At 42.2% G+C, this 13,693-nt stretch overlaps 1 pseudogene; it reads left to right on the forward strand.

Moving 5' to 3' along the window:
* Nucleotides 1-10,054: 10,054 nt before the first annotated feature.
* On the forward strand, nucleotides 10,055-10,525 carry LOC103267201 (annotated as a pseudogene).
* Nucleotides 10,526-13,693: the final 3,168 nt, after the last annotated feature.

Raw genomic sequence — 13,693 nt, forward strand, 5'->3', positions numbered from 1 at the left:
CGGGGCGGGGCCTGTCCGGGGCGGGGCCTGTCCGGGGCGGGGCCTGTCCGGGGCGGGGCGGGATGGCAGGTGCCTGGCAGTCTCGCGGCTGCGGCGCCGCGGGTGGATGCGTGTGAAAGGCCAAGGGAGCCACCCCGGGAGCGAAACCAGAGCCTGCGTTGCCGGGCAGGCGGGTCGCTGACCCAAACGGATGTCATCGCTACCGCTTACAATCCCCCCAACACTCCGCACCGCTCTTTGGCTCTCCGGTTGGTGGTGCACTCCTTGTGGAGTCCGAAGGTAGAGTCCCCAACCGAGGAGGACTAGGGTGTCTTTGGAAGGGACGACAGCAACGTGGTTGGACTGGCCAAAAGCTTTTTACTGTACGGATATCAGGTCTGAGTTAGGATAGAGGTTTGAATGCAAGCATCTCGCTTTGCCTACTCCTATGTTTAAATTCAAGGAAAAACCTAAAGTCACGAGGACAAGGAGGTGACAGCAGCGAAATGGAAAGCACGAAAGGGACATCGACAAGAAGGGGAACTGGGTGAAGGCTGCTCAAGGAAGCAGTTAGATCTCTAGATCCTTCCTCCAGCTTCTTGTCTCTGAGCAACTGCCCTTGTCCCACCCAGGCTGAAGTTGGGGGATTTAATTACCCGGAGAGGGTACAATCCCGGTGAATGTTTGGGTGCTACACCTAAAACAGGGGAAATAAGCGACTTTGTGCTGACTGAAAATTGAAATCCTCACCCACGTCCCTCTCTAGGCTGATCAGAATCTAATTAGCCTAAGAAGCTGACCCAAAATATTGACATCAGGGATCTTCTTGACAAATCATATGCCTAGATCACCGTAGAGTGAAATTCAAAGTCAAAAGCACTGACCATGTACTCGGAGCAGCTTCCTCCTTTACTTTTTTATTTTTAATCATGAACGGCAACCCAGAAAATTCGGTATTATAGAAAGAAGAGGCCTAAACAACAGAGAAGGAATATGGGAGAAGCAGACACTGCAGGGAGAGCACTTCAAAAAATTTCCACAGTATGCCCAGAAAGACAAAATAAAATGAAGCCATAACATAACAGGGTTCAATGAAAGGGTTAGCAGGATATAAAGAAATAAGATAGTGGGAAATGAGAAATACAATAGCAGAAATGAAAAAAAAATCAGCAGAAAAGAACATTGAGGAATGAAGATCAAAAAGACAATAAGAAAGACAAGAAAATTGGAATAGTGATACAGATGGGAAGAAATAAGTAATTCTTAAAGCTGCTTGAAAAGCAGAGTACTACAAATAAGAAGAGATTATTAAGTAATTTATCAAGGCTCCAGGACTGAAGGATGAGTTTTTGGAATGAAAAGACAAAGAATAGATCCTAAAAGCTTCTGGAGAGACAAAGAAGTCACAATGGATCAAGGATCAGAAGGTCATCAGATTTCCCTAACAGCAACACCTGAAGCTCAAAGATAATGAAACAACCTGTTTGACAAGTCTAAACTAATGTGATTTCTACTTAAAATTCTGCCAAACTGTCAATCAGGTGGGAGAGTAGAAAAAAAGATGTTTCAGGCACATAAAATTTCAGAATATTTACTTATCACACATCCTTTCTCAAGAAGCTACAATAGGGTGTGTTTCACCAAACAAGGAAATATACAATGAAAGAGAAAGAAAGGGGGTACAAGAAACAGGAGATCTAAAGGAGAAAAAGGAAATCTCCCAAAAAGCAGTTAATCCCATGCTAACCGTTGCACATCTGAGAGTATCTGGTCCAGACTGGATCTTGGAGAATTTGTAATGATATGCAAGACCGCTTATCAACTGCCAGTTCACTCCAGAGTGGATAGAGAGTCATGATGAAAGTCCAGAAGGCTATCTTTTTCTTGACGAGTTACAGAAAAATGGCAGTGCTGGACTGAGACGACTGATACACCCTGTTGGAAGGACAGTTGAACCTTCATAACCTCAGGTTCTGCGTCCACAGTGTCAACCAATCTCAGATCACAAGTATTATAAAATAAATAATACAGCTATAAAAATACAAACAAAAACAGTATAATCAGCTTCTGCATAGCATTTCTGTTGTATTAGGTATTATAAGTAATCTAGAGATGATTTAAGACCTATGGGAGGATGTGCATAGATGATATGTAAATACTACGCCATTTTATATAAGAGACTTGAGAATCCATAGATTTGGGTATCTCCGGGGGTCCTGGACCCAATCCCCCAAGATCCTGAGGTCTGACTGTTTGTTCTTAATATGAACGATTTCACTGAATCTGGCTGTCTTTTCAAGGAATGGAGCCTTCTGGTTCTAATAGAATCAGACTTGTTTTAGGGACACTCTCACACCGTGTTTTTCCTCTTTGCTCGCACACGACAATAATCATCCACACAGAAGACTCCTGTGACCAAATGTGGGGGGGTTTCTCCCCACCACCAAGCCGTGGACACCAGCTGAGTGTCCTCCGATTCAATTCTGACACTGTCTACCTGAAGATCGTGTCAGAGCCCACAGGGTGAGAACTCAGTCACCAAGACTTCCCCCAACCCTGACACCAGTGGCAAGTACTTCTGACTGACTGACTGACTTCAAAGTGAGAGTTTCCACGACTCTCTCTTCGGGTTCGGTTAATTTGCTAGAGCAGCTCACAGAACTTGGGGGAAAACATGTGTAATGGTTTATTGAGAAGGATAGTTTAAAGGATACAGATGAAGAGAAACACAGGGCGAGGTCTGGAAGGGTCCCTGTGGAGATGAGTGAACCACCCCCACCTCCACAAATGGATGAGTAGTTCTTCACCTTCCTGTCGGCCTCCACGTGTTCAACTCTCTGGAAGCTTCCCAAACCCAGTTCTCTTGTTAATGTTTTTTTTAATGGAAATTTCATGACATCAGTCCTCCTCCCAGTATACAGGTAGGACCTTTTTTGGGACAGGGTCTTAGGACCTACATTCAGAAAGCAGGGACGGATCAGAGGCCTGCCTTCCGGTAGTTAAAAATAGGAAAGAAAGTCAGAGAGATTCTGTTTTCTCAGGCCTGCCCCAGAGGCCTAATGCACCCAGCATTGTAACAACAGACATCGGGTTGTGGGCCAGGAACCCTGGACGCAACCAGTATATTAATATCTATTATGACACTACAAGAATGTAATATAGAAGAAAACACGTATCTCTCTGGGTTGGGGGCCCCAAGGTTACCCCCAGATTCAGTGATGCACTAAGAGAACTCATAGGTCTCAGCTGTGCTCACAGCTAAGATTTATTACAGCAGAAGGGTACAAGCCACATCAGCAAAGGGGAAGAGTGTGCAGGGCAAAGACTGGAGGAATCTCGGCACAAGTTTCTGAGCATTCACTCCCCATGGAGTCACAGGACACCAGCGTCACACGGTGACAACATGTGTGGAGTGCTGTCTACTATGGAAGCTTCTTGGAGAGGCAGGGAATGCTGGGAGCCCTCCCAAATCCAAGTTCCCAGACACCACCTAAAAGTCTTGAATGCAGACTTTTTCTCTTTCCCTTCCTCTCTCCCTCCCTTTCTTTATTTTTTAGATGATGTCTCACTGTGTTTCCAAGATTGGTCTTGAACTCCTGGGCTCAATCCTCCCACCTTAGCCTCCCCGTATGCTGGGATTACAGGTGTGAGCCACCGTGCCCAGCCAGAAGCAGACTTTTTTAAGGATAGCAGTCTTGGGCCTGTTGTGAAAACTTTTTTTCTGCAGACTACCCAAATGAGAAATTCCTGTATATTTATGTATACTTAGAATATGCATATCTGGTTTTGTTGCATAGGTTTTCTGGAAAGGTGCACAAGAAGCTTGTGACAGCGTTTGCATCTAAGGAGCAAAAGAGGTGCCAGGGAAGAAGTAGGATAGGGAAGACTTTTCACCATTTACTGTACCTTTTGTTCCCTTTGAATTTCATATAATCAGAGCAGGATTTAAAAAACTATAACTCCGTGTTAATGAAATGCCTTTTTGTTGCTGTGGTTTGAGACAGGGTCTTACTCACTCTGTCACCCAGGCTGGAGTGCATTGGCACAATCCTGGCTCACCCCAGCCTCGACCTCCTGGGCTCAGACAATTTTCTCCAACCTCAGCCTCCCATTTAGCAGGGACTACAGGCACCACCCTCAGCATATTTTTTGTAGTACACTATGTTACTCAGGCTGGCCTCAAACTCCTGGGCTCAAGCAGTCCTCCCGCCACGGCTTCCCAAAGAACTGGGATTACAATGTGAATTAAACACCCTTAACTACGTAATTTAACTTTTGCTGTTTCTCCTCTAGATGTGAGCAGAACAAAATACTCTGACTTGCCTTGGACTGCTTCTTGGAATGAAAAACTCCCAGAGCACATACAGTTCCATCTGGAGCTTGCAGCTGGAGAGATTTGACACAGCCCCAAGCTGTGTTTTCTAGTCTTCATTTATATATGTAGTGAGAGAAAAAAGACTTGAATAATTTTCATGGAATTGGCTTGAAACCTGTAAGTAACTAGTTTATATAAAACTCACATTCAGGTGATGAGAATGTCACTAATTCGCTCAGGTTGCTTCATGTGTCCTACTGAAATAATTTTTTAGTTTCCTAGAACTAATTTTTCTTCCTCTAATCCATCCAGTAGCCCTACGGTTTTCAAATTTTAGTTTTGATTTTTAAAAATCACCTGCAAAGCTCCTTAAAATGCAGAGTTTTAGATCCTCATTCACTAGGTGTGGATGGAGGCCAGGAATGTGATTTTTTTTTTTTCAGAGATAGGGTCTTGCTCTGTTGTCCAGGCTGGAGTACAGTGGTGTGATCATAGCTCACTGCAGCCTCAAACTTCTGGGCTCAGGCAGTACTCTCACCTCAGTCTTTCAGTGTGTACCACCACTTTTAGCGAATTTTTAAATTTTTTGTAGAGACAGGGTCTCACTGTGTTGCCCAGGCTGGTCTCAAACTCCTGACCTCAAGCAGTCCTCCCAAAGTGCTGGGATTACAGGGGTGAGCCATGGTGCCCAGCCAGGAATGTAAATTTGAAGCAAGGGCCCCAGGTGATTGTGGTACACGTGGTCTCTGGCATGTAATTTGAGACACTGCCATAATTAGTGCTTTTATAAACGTTCTTATTTTATTTTTTTTAGAGATGGGGTCTTGCTATGTTGCCCAGGCTTGTCTTGAACTCTTGGCCTCAAGCAGTCCTCTTTCTTTGCCTTCCAAAGTGCTGAGATCACAGATAAGAGCCACCATGCCTGGCTACAATCTTTCTAAAGTATAGTTTTTTAAAATCATTTCATCATCTCTTCAAAAACCTTTCCCCATTTAGTGTGGCAGCGTTTCTTAACCATTTGGGGAGCTCACAGTCCCTTTTGAGGGTCTCTGAAAAGCTGTGAACTCTCTCTCAAAAAGTGCAGATACATATTCACCCGTCTCGTGTGAATGAGCAGTTTTGAAGTTTTGTGGGTCTTGGTCTGAAGTGCAAGGCTAAGGAGTGATTACTCATTCACACGACCCTCCTCAGGGGCATTCATGGTGTTTCTTTTGCTGCTATAGCTCACTCCTGCTTCATTTTTCCCAAACATACTAGGTTCTTCCCATCCTCCTTACAGCCCCCATCACCTCCCACTGCTAACTCTACATGTAAAAGAATCATGTATTTCTGAATGAAAAATCAGGATTCCAAAAGAGTAATGACACTTGATACAAATGACAAAAAACTCAAATTGGCTGGAGGAAAAAAAAAGCAAAGGAAATGTATTCATTTAAGGAACTATAAGTCCATGGGCAGATCTTCAGGACCCAGAGAATCTAATAATATCGGCAGTTCTCAGTCTCATTCTCCATCACTTGGCTCTGAATTGCTCTATTCTCAGACAAACTTTCCCTTTATGTGGAAAGATGTCTGCCAACTGCTACAGCCTTCCCGGAATCGCCACAGCCTTCCTCAGCATCTGTGGGCTCCAGGGCAAGGAGGGCACAAAGGGAAGTCCACACACCTGAAATTTAAGACTTTTAAAGTTGTAGCCAAGCCCACAAACTATCCTCTGCCTTGAAATATATATATGTAAATTTTCTTTTCTTTTTTTTTTAAGAGTCTGGATCTGGCCAGGCGTGGTGGCTCAAGCTTGTAATCTCAGCACTTTGGGAGGCCTAAGCGAGAGGATTGCCTGAGTCCAGGGGTTCAAGACCAGCCTGGGCAACTTGGTACGACCTCAACTCTGCAATAAATAAAAAAAATAGCCAGGTGTGGTGGCGCGTGCCTGTAGTTCCAGCTACTTGGAAGACTGAGGTAGAAGGATCACTTGAGCTCAGCAGGTTGAGGCTGCGGTGCCACTGCACTCCAGCCTGGGCAACAGAGTGAGACTCCTACTCAAAAAAAAAAAAAAAAGAGTCTGGATCTGCCTCTGTTGTCCAGGCTGGAGGCCAGTGGCATGATCATGGCTCACTGCAGCCTCCAGCACATGGACTCAAGCAATCCTCTTGCCTCAATCTCCCAAGTAGCTAGAACTATAGATTTATGCCACTGCGGTCAGCTAATTTTTTAATTTTTGTAGAAACAGAGTCTCACTATGTTGCCCAGGCTGGTCTTAGACTCCTGGCCTCAATCTAACCTCCCACTTTGGTCTGCCGAAGCACTGGGATTTCAGCTGTAAGCCACGACACCTAACCACAGAGCTATGGCTGAAAATCAGCAAACTATTAAGATGATTAAATTTAATTATTACACAGATGTTCATGTTATTTTTGCTTGTTCCTTACAGTTTATTTTTCTTGTCTTCATTCAGCAAAAATCATTAGCTATGCTATTGTAATCAAGATCTTCACATATTTTGTGCTCTGTGGAGAGTAATGATCTGAATCATTCAAAAATAAACTGTAGTTGTATTTACTTATTTAGTTTTGTTGGAGTCTCACTTTGTTGCCCAGGCTGGAGTGCAATGGCTCACTGTCCCCTTAACCTCCTGGGCTCAGGCAATTCTTCCACCTCTGCCTCCCTAAGTAGCTGGAACTATAGGCATGTGCCACCATACCTGGAAGATTTTTTTTGTAGAGATAGAGTCTCACAATACTGCCCAGGCTGGTCTTAAACTCCTGGGCTCAATCAATCCTTCCGCCTCAGCCTCTCAAAGAGCTGGGATTACAGGCATGAGCCACCATGCTCAGCCTAAATGTAATTATGTTTAAAACATACAAAAAGAACAAAATCATGAGCTTCGCAGCAACCTGGATGGAACTAGAGTCAATAATACTGAGTGACCTCTCACAGAAACAAAGATCTGAGTATCACATGTGTTCCTTCATATAGCGGACCTTGAACATCCATGTAATATGATAAGAAAAGGACTGACAGTGATGGAAAACTATGGAGGGGAGGGGAAGGGAGGTGGGATTAACGGTAGTCAATATCTGTCTGGGGACGGGGAGACACCCCTTATCAACAAGGGTGCCTGAACGAAACATATTTGTATACCTATCCCTTTGCTGTGCCCCACAGTGTCAAAATAAAAATTATTGATTATAAATAAATAAATAAACAAAACATACAAAATTTTAATATTGTTTATTAAAAATGTAGATGAAATTAAATGTCAAATAAAAATTTTTAAATGTTTCTATGTTTCCAGAAAGTTATTTTTATTCTAAAATAATCATCATTTCATATTAAAAGTTAAAGGCAGAATACAAAACATTTAGTCAACATAAGAGGAGTCTTAGGCCAGGCATGGTGGCTCAAACCTGTAATCCCAGCACTTTGGGAGGCCAAGGCGAGAGGATTGCCTAAACTTAGGGGTTTGAGATCAGACTGGGCAACTTGGTGAGACCTCATCGCTACAATAAACCAAAAAAAAAAAAAAAAAAGAAAAAAAAGCTGAGTCTGGTAGCGTGCACCTGTGCTTCCAGCTACTTGGAAGGCTGAGGGGGAAGGATTGCTTGAGCCCAGCAGGTCCAGGCTGCGGTGGCCGTGAGTGTGCTACTGCACTCCAGCCTGGGGGACAGAGTAAGACTCCAACTCAAAAAAAAAAAAGAGTAGTTTTAGGTTCACAGCAAAATTGAGTAGAAGGTACAGAGAGTTCCCATATATACCTACTGCTTCATACATGCACGGTTTCGCCAGTTATCAATGTCCACACCAGACTGGGGCATTTGTCACAACAGATGAACTCACAGCAACATTATTATCACCCAGAGTTCATAGTTTACACTAGGATTCCGTATGGGTGCTGCACATTTGATGGGCTTTGACAAATGTCTGATGATGTGTATCCACCACTTTAGTATTATCCAGGATACTTCCACCACCCAGAACATTCCCTGTGCTCCTCCTGTTCATCCCTATCTCCCTTCTAACCCTGAAAACCATGATTTTTTTTTTTTGCCTTTTCCAGAATGTTCTATCATTGGAATCCCTTTGGATTGGCTTCTTTTACTTAGTAATTTGCATTTATGGTTCCTCCGTGTCTTTTCTTTCTAACACTGAATAATATTTCATTTTCTGGAAGCACCACTGTTTATCCACTTACCCACTGAAGGCCATCTTGGTTGCTTTCAAGTTTTGGCAGTTATGAATAAAGCTGCTATAAATATCCATGTGCAAGTTTCTGTGCTATCACATTTTTAAGCAAAGAAGAAATGTGTATTTATTTTTGACACTTAATCTAATTAAATGTTTTATTAAAATAAGACTTAGATGTTTTATTAAAATAAGACTATTCACAATTCTGTATGCCCGTCTAATTGATCCATTAACCCATAGCAGCATGCCACAGAACAAAAAACAAAACAAATTGTACAGTAGCAACATAAAAAATAAAATATTCAGGAATAAATATAGCAAAACGTGCAAGAATGCAAGATCTCTACATAAAGAAATATAAACATTATTGAGGCCGGGTGTGGTGGCTCACACCTGTAATCCCAACACTTTAGGAGGCTGAGGCAGGAGGGTTGCTTGAGTCCAGGAGTTCAAAACCAACCTGGGTGACATAGTGAGACCTTGTCTCTATACAAAATAAAAAATTTAGCCGAGTGTAGTGCGGCATGCCTGTAATCCCCGCTACTCAGGAGGCTGAGATGGCAGGATCGCTTGAGCCCAGGAATTCGAGGCTACAGTGAGCTATGATCACACCACTGCACTCCAGCCTGGGCTACAGAGTAAGACCCTGTCTCAAACAAAACAAAAAACACTATTGAGAGAAATGTTATAAAATATCTAAGTAAATAAAAATTGCAATAGTATTGTTTTTTTGGTGGAATTTGACGAGCTAATTCTAAAATTTACAGAAAAATATAAGAAGAGCCATAAAACACCCAAGAACAAAGGTGGAAAGTCTTGTTCTATGTGGTCTCAAGACTTAAGTGATTAATTCCACCCACCATTGATATCAATGGACCAATGGAGCAGAGTAGAGAGTTCAGAACAGATCCAGGTATATAGACAGACACTTGATCAATGTCAAAGGAAGCACTGAAGAGCCTCAGAGAAAAGATAAATAATGCTGTGACAATTGGCTATCAATATGCAGGAAAGAATGAAACTCGACCTCAACCTCACACCATATATAAACATCAACTCCAGGTAATTTGTAGCCCTACGTGTAAAAAGCAAAACAAAAGAGTTGTTAGAAAGCAATATAGATGCATATCCTTATGATCTCTGGAGAAAATAATTCCTTAAATGAACCAAAAAGTATTAACTTCAAAGGAAAAAATTCATACATTTGGTTACTTAATATTTAAGAACTTCTATTTATCAAAAAAAACCCCACAACTCTAAGAGTAAAATATAAGCTGCAGTATGGAAGAAGAGATTTGTAAAATACATAACCCACAATGGACTTGTAGGAAGAATATATAAAGAACTCATACAAATTCAAACGAAAAGGTAAACAACTTAGAGAAAAATGGGTGAGAAACTGGAACAGGCACTTTCAAAAAAAATCACATCTAAATGATCAATCAACATATGAAAAGATGCTCAGTCTACTTAGTAACCAGGCAACTGTGAAATAAAACCACACTGAGGTATGACCTACACATTCACTGAACTGGCTAAAATTGCCTTTCGGCCAGAACCGCCATCTTCCAGTAATTCACCAAAATGACAAACACAAAGCGAAAGAGGAGAGGCACCCGGTACTTGTTCTCCAGGCCGTTCAGACGACATGGAGTTGTTCCTTTGGCCACATACATGCGCTTCTACACGAAAGGTGATAGTGTAGACGTCGAGGGAATGGGTACTGTTCAGAAAGGAATGCCCCACACATGTTACCATGGCAAGACAGGAAGAGTCTCCAATGTCACCCAGCCTGCAATAAACAAGGGCAAGATTCTTGCCAAGAGAATTAATGTGGGTATTGGGCATATTAAGCCCTCAAAGAGTCAAAATTGCCTCCTGAAATGCATGAAGGAAAATGACCAGAAAAAGAAGGAAGCCAAGGTGAAAGGTACGTGGGTTTAGCTGAAGTGCCAGACTGCTGCACCCAGAGAAGCACACTTTGTGAGAACCAACAGAAAGGAACCCGAGCTTCTGGAACCTATTCCCTATGAATTCATGACTTAATAGGTGTCAAAAATAAAAGATCTCTGGTTAAGAAAGAAAGAAAGAAATGGCTAAAATTAAAAAGACTGATAATACCCACTGTTGACAAGGATGTAAAACAACAGAAATTTGATACATGGCTGGTGGTGGGGTGTAGAGTGACATAATAATTTTTTAAAAGTTTGACATTCTTTCTTTTTTTCTTTTATTTGAGTTGGAGTCTCACTCTGTTGCCTAGGCTGGAGTGCAGTGGCTCGCTCATGACCACCCCGGCGTTGATCTGCTGGGCTTAGGAGATCCTTCCACTTCAGCCTTCCAAGTAACCAGAATTACAGGTGCACGCTACCACACCCGGCCAATTTTTGATTAATTGTAGAGATGAGGTCTCACCAAGTTGCCTAGGCTGGTCTCAAATCTGTGGGCTCAGGTAATCCACTCACCTCAGCCTCCCAAAGTGCTGGGATTACAGACTGAGTTACCAAGCCTGGCTGACATTCTTTCTACAGTTTGAGATATACATTCTCCACGAATCAGCAACTCTGCTTAACAGAAATAAGTGTATGTACATGTCACATACAGAAAAATGGCATCCCTTAGATACCGAAAAAGCATTAGATCGAATTCAGTACTCATTCACCATAGGATCTCTCAGTAAATTAGGAATGGAAGGAATAACAGAAATTTTTAAAGATTCAAATCATTCTGGAAACACCATACTCCATGGGGATTTCTTAACCGCAGTCCCCCTAAAATCAAGAACAAGTCGGGGTGCTCGCCATCACCACTTCTAATCAGTATTATACTTCCCAGATAAGTAATACAGGTAAAAGAAATAAAAGGCATAAGGAAGGAAAGAATCAAACCTTTATTACTCACAGATGATAAGAATATCGACCTAGAAAACCTAAAGAGATCTCCCATTAATGACTAGAAATAAGAGTTTAGCAAGGTTGCTGGATATTGTCAGCTTAAATAAATCAATTATACTACAAACAGAAATGACATTGATTTTAAAAAGATATATTTACAATAGCAACTAAGTATATATGGAACTTAGGCACAATCAAAACGAAAGATACGTGTCTAACTATGTAAATGTTTATGGAGAAAATCCTAAAACTTATTAAAAACTGATTAAAGAAAACCTAAACACATTTTTTAAAAATACCACATTCATAGGGAAGGAGACTCAGTTTCTTAAAAGCTGTCCATTCGTTTCAAACTAATCTGTCTATTTAAAGCAATTTCAGTCAAAATCATAACAGGAATTTTCAAGGAATTTAACAAGATAACCTTACAATGGAGCTATTATGACTCCCATATTACAGGTGACAAAACTGAGGCCTAAAGAGGCAGAATGACTGGTTCATAGACACACAGCTAATAGCGGTAGCAATGAGGACAAAATCTCCCGATCTTGGTGCTCTACCATCCTGGGTCCCAACTTAGCTGGGAAATGGCAACCTCACTCAGCTCACCAAACACTGGTGCACTTACTGGGCCACAGCTTCAGAAATCAGGCACTTAATGCTTCAGAGTTCATGTCTGTAGATGAAGTGATCCCTTTCACAGATTTCTCTCCATGAGCACTAACAAACCAAAGGCCCGGCTAACTGCTTTCTCATCACTTGGGGATGAAATGAATGACCCTTCTCTGCTCCATGTCAGGGAATCATCTCTATATAGTAAGTCTCCAACATACAAACAAGTTCCCTTCCGAGAGTGCATTCATAAGTCCAACAGAGTTAGCCTAGGTCCCCAACTAACACAATCAGCAATACAGTATTGTACTATAATAGGTTTATCATACTTTTCACACAAATCATACATAAAAAACAAACACAACAATAAAGAGATCGTTTTTAATCTTACAATACAGTACCTTGCACACATGGGACAATGTATGCCAGACATGTAAACTAACTTGCATGATTGGACATGGGAATGCATGATTTGATTGAAAGTTTGCAACTTGAAGGTTCACATGTAGTGTACTTACTATAGTACACTACAGTAAGTGTACTCATGCGAGCTGAGATGATTCATACAATACGGAACAAAAAAAGCACAGCTCCCCCATGACACCAGGTAAAACAGGTCAGGGCTAGAAGACAATCACTTATGCCTTCCACATGAAAAAGCTCAAAATCACAAGTTTAAAATACATTCACCCTTCAGTTCCATCCCCTTCTGTTGTGTTAAATGCTTAATAAAAAATCAGTGCTGAGTTCTCAGTTTTCCCACGGTGATAGTCACAGGAATGAAAACTCGGTCTCAAATATTTTCATTTGGGAATGAAAAACTCAGAGAAGACAGTGCCTCTTCACCCTAAGACATATGTGTTAAGTGCCTGCGTGAAGCGGGGTCCCACGTTAGATCCAGTGACATTCAGGAACAAATGAAAACACTTATCGTTGGCCTCATGAGCTACCACTGTTGTTTGAAGAATAGAGTATTTGCCATCTAATAAAAGAGTGAAGCTTAACATACAAAAGCAATTTAAAAGCAAAGAATTGAGCAGCTCAGAAGAGGAGACACTTGAATTCTTATTACATGCCAACCCTCACTAGGACTGCCGGGTAGATCATCCCAGGCTGTGTGAAACACAGCTTGCAAACCCTTGATCCAATCATGGCAGCACTGATTAGGGGGAGTCGGTCCTGAGGTTCGGCACACACTCACTGGGTGTGGATCCAGGAAGATGCCAGGAGCCCTAGTCTGTGACCCCCCACCGAGTGTGTGACACAGTCCCACACTAGTCTTCAGCCTTTTCTTGCAAAGGCTGAGGTCCCTGTACTTGCTTACACACATCTAATTTATACATTCTGTCTTCCTGGATGGCATATCTGGTGGACAAATCCCAGAATTGCCAACTGCAGACCTGAAGAGAGAACGCCCGCTCTGTCATCAGCTGGCCATCCTATCTAGCAGCTGAGGGGAATGCCAGCAAGTCTGGGGCCCTTCCCTGCCTGCAGTTATAGACTAGTTGTGTTTTCTTTTCTGTCTTTTTTTTTTTTTTTTGAGTTGGAGTCTCACTCTGCTGCTCAGGCTGGAGTGTAGTGGCACACTCACGGCCACCCCATTGTTGACTTGCTGGACTTCAGCCTTCCAAATAGCCAGAACTGCAGGCGCATGCTACCATGCCTGGCTAATTTTTTATTTATTGTAGAGATGAGGTTTCGCCAAGTT

Source organism: Carlito syrichta, unplaced genomic scaffold, assembly GCF_000164805.1.
Source record: "Carlito syrichta isolate Samal-C Ts95f unplaced genomic scaffold, Tarsius_syrichta-2.0.1 Scaffold308051, whole genome shotgun sequence".
Classification (NCBI taxonomy): Eukaryota; Metazoa; Chordata; class Mammalia; order Primates; family Tarsiidae; genus Carlito; species Carlito syrichta.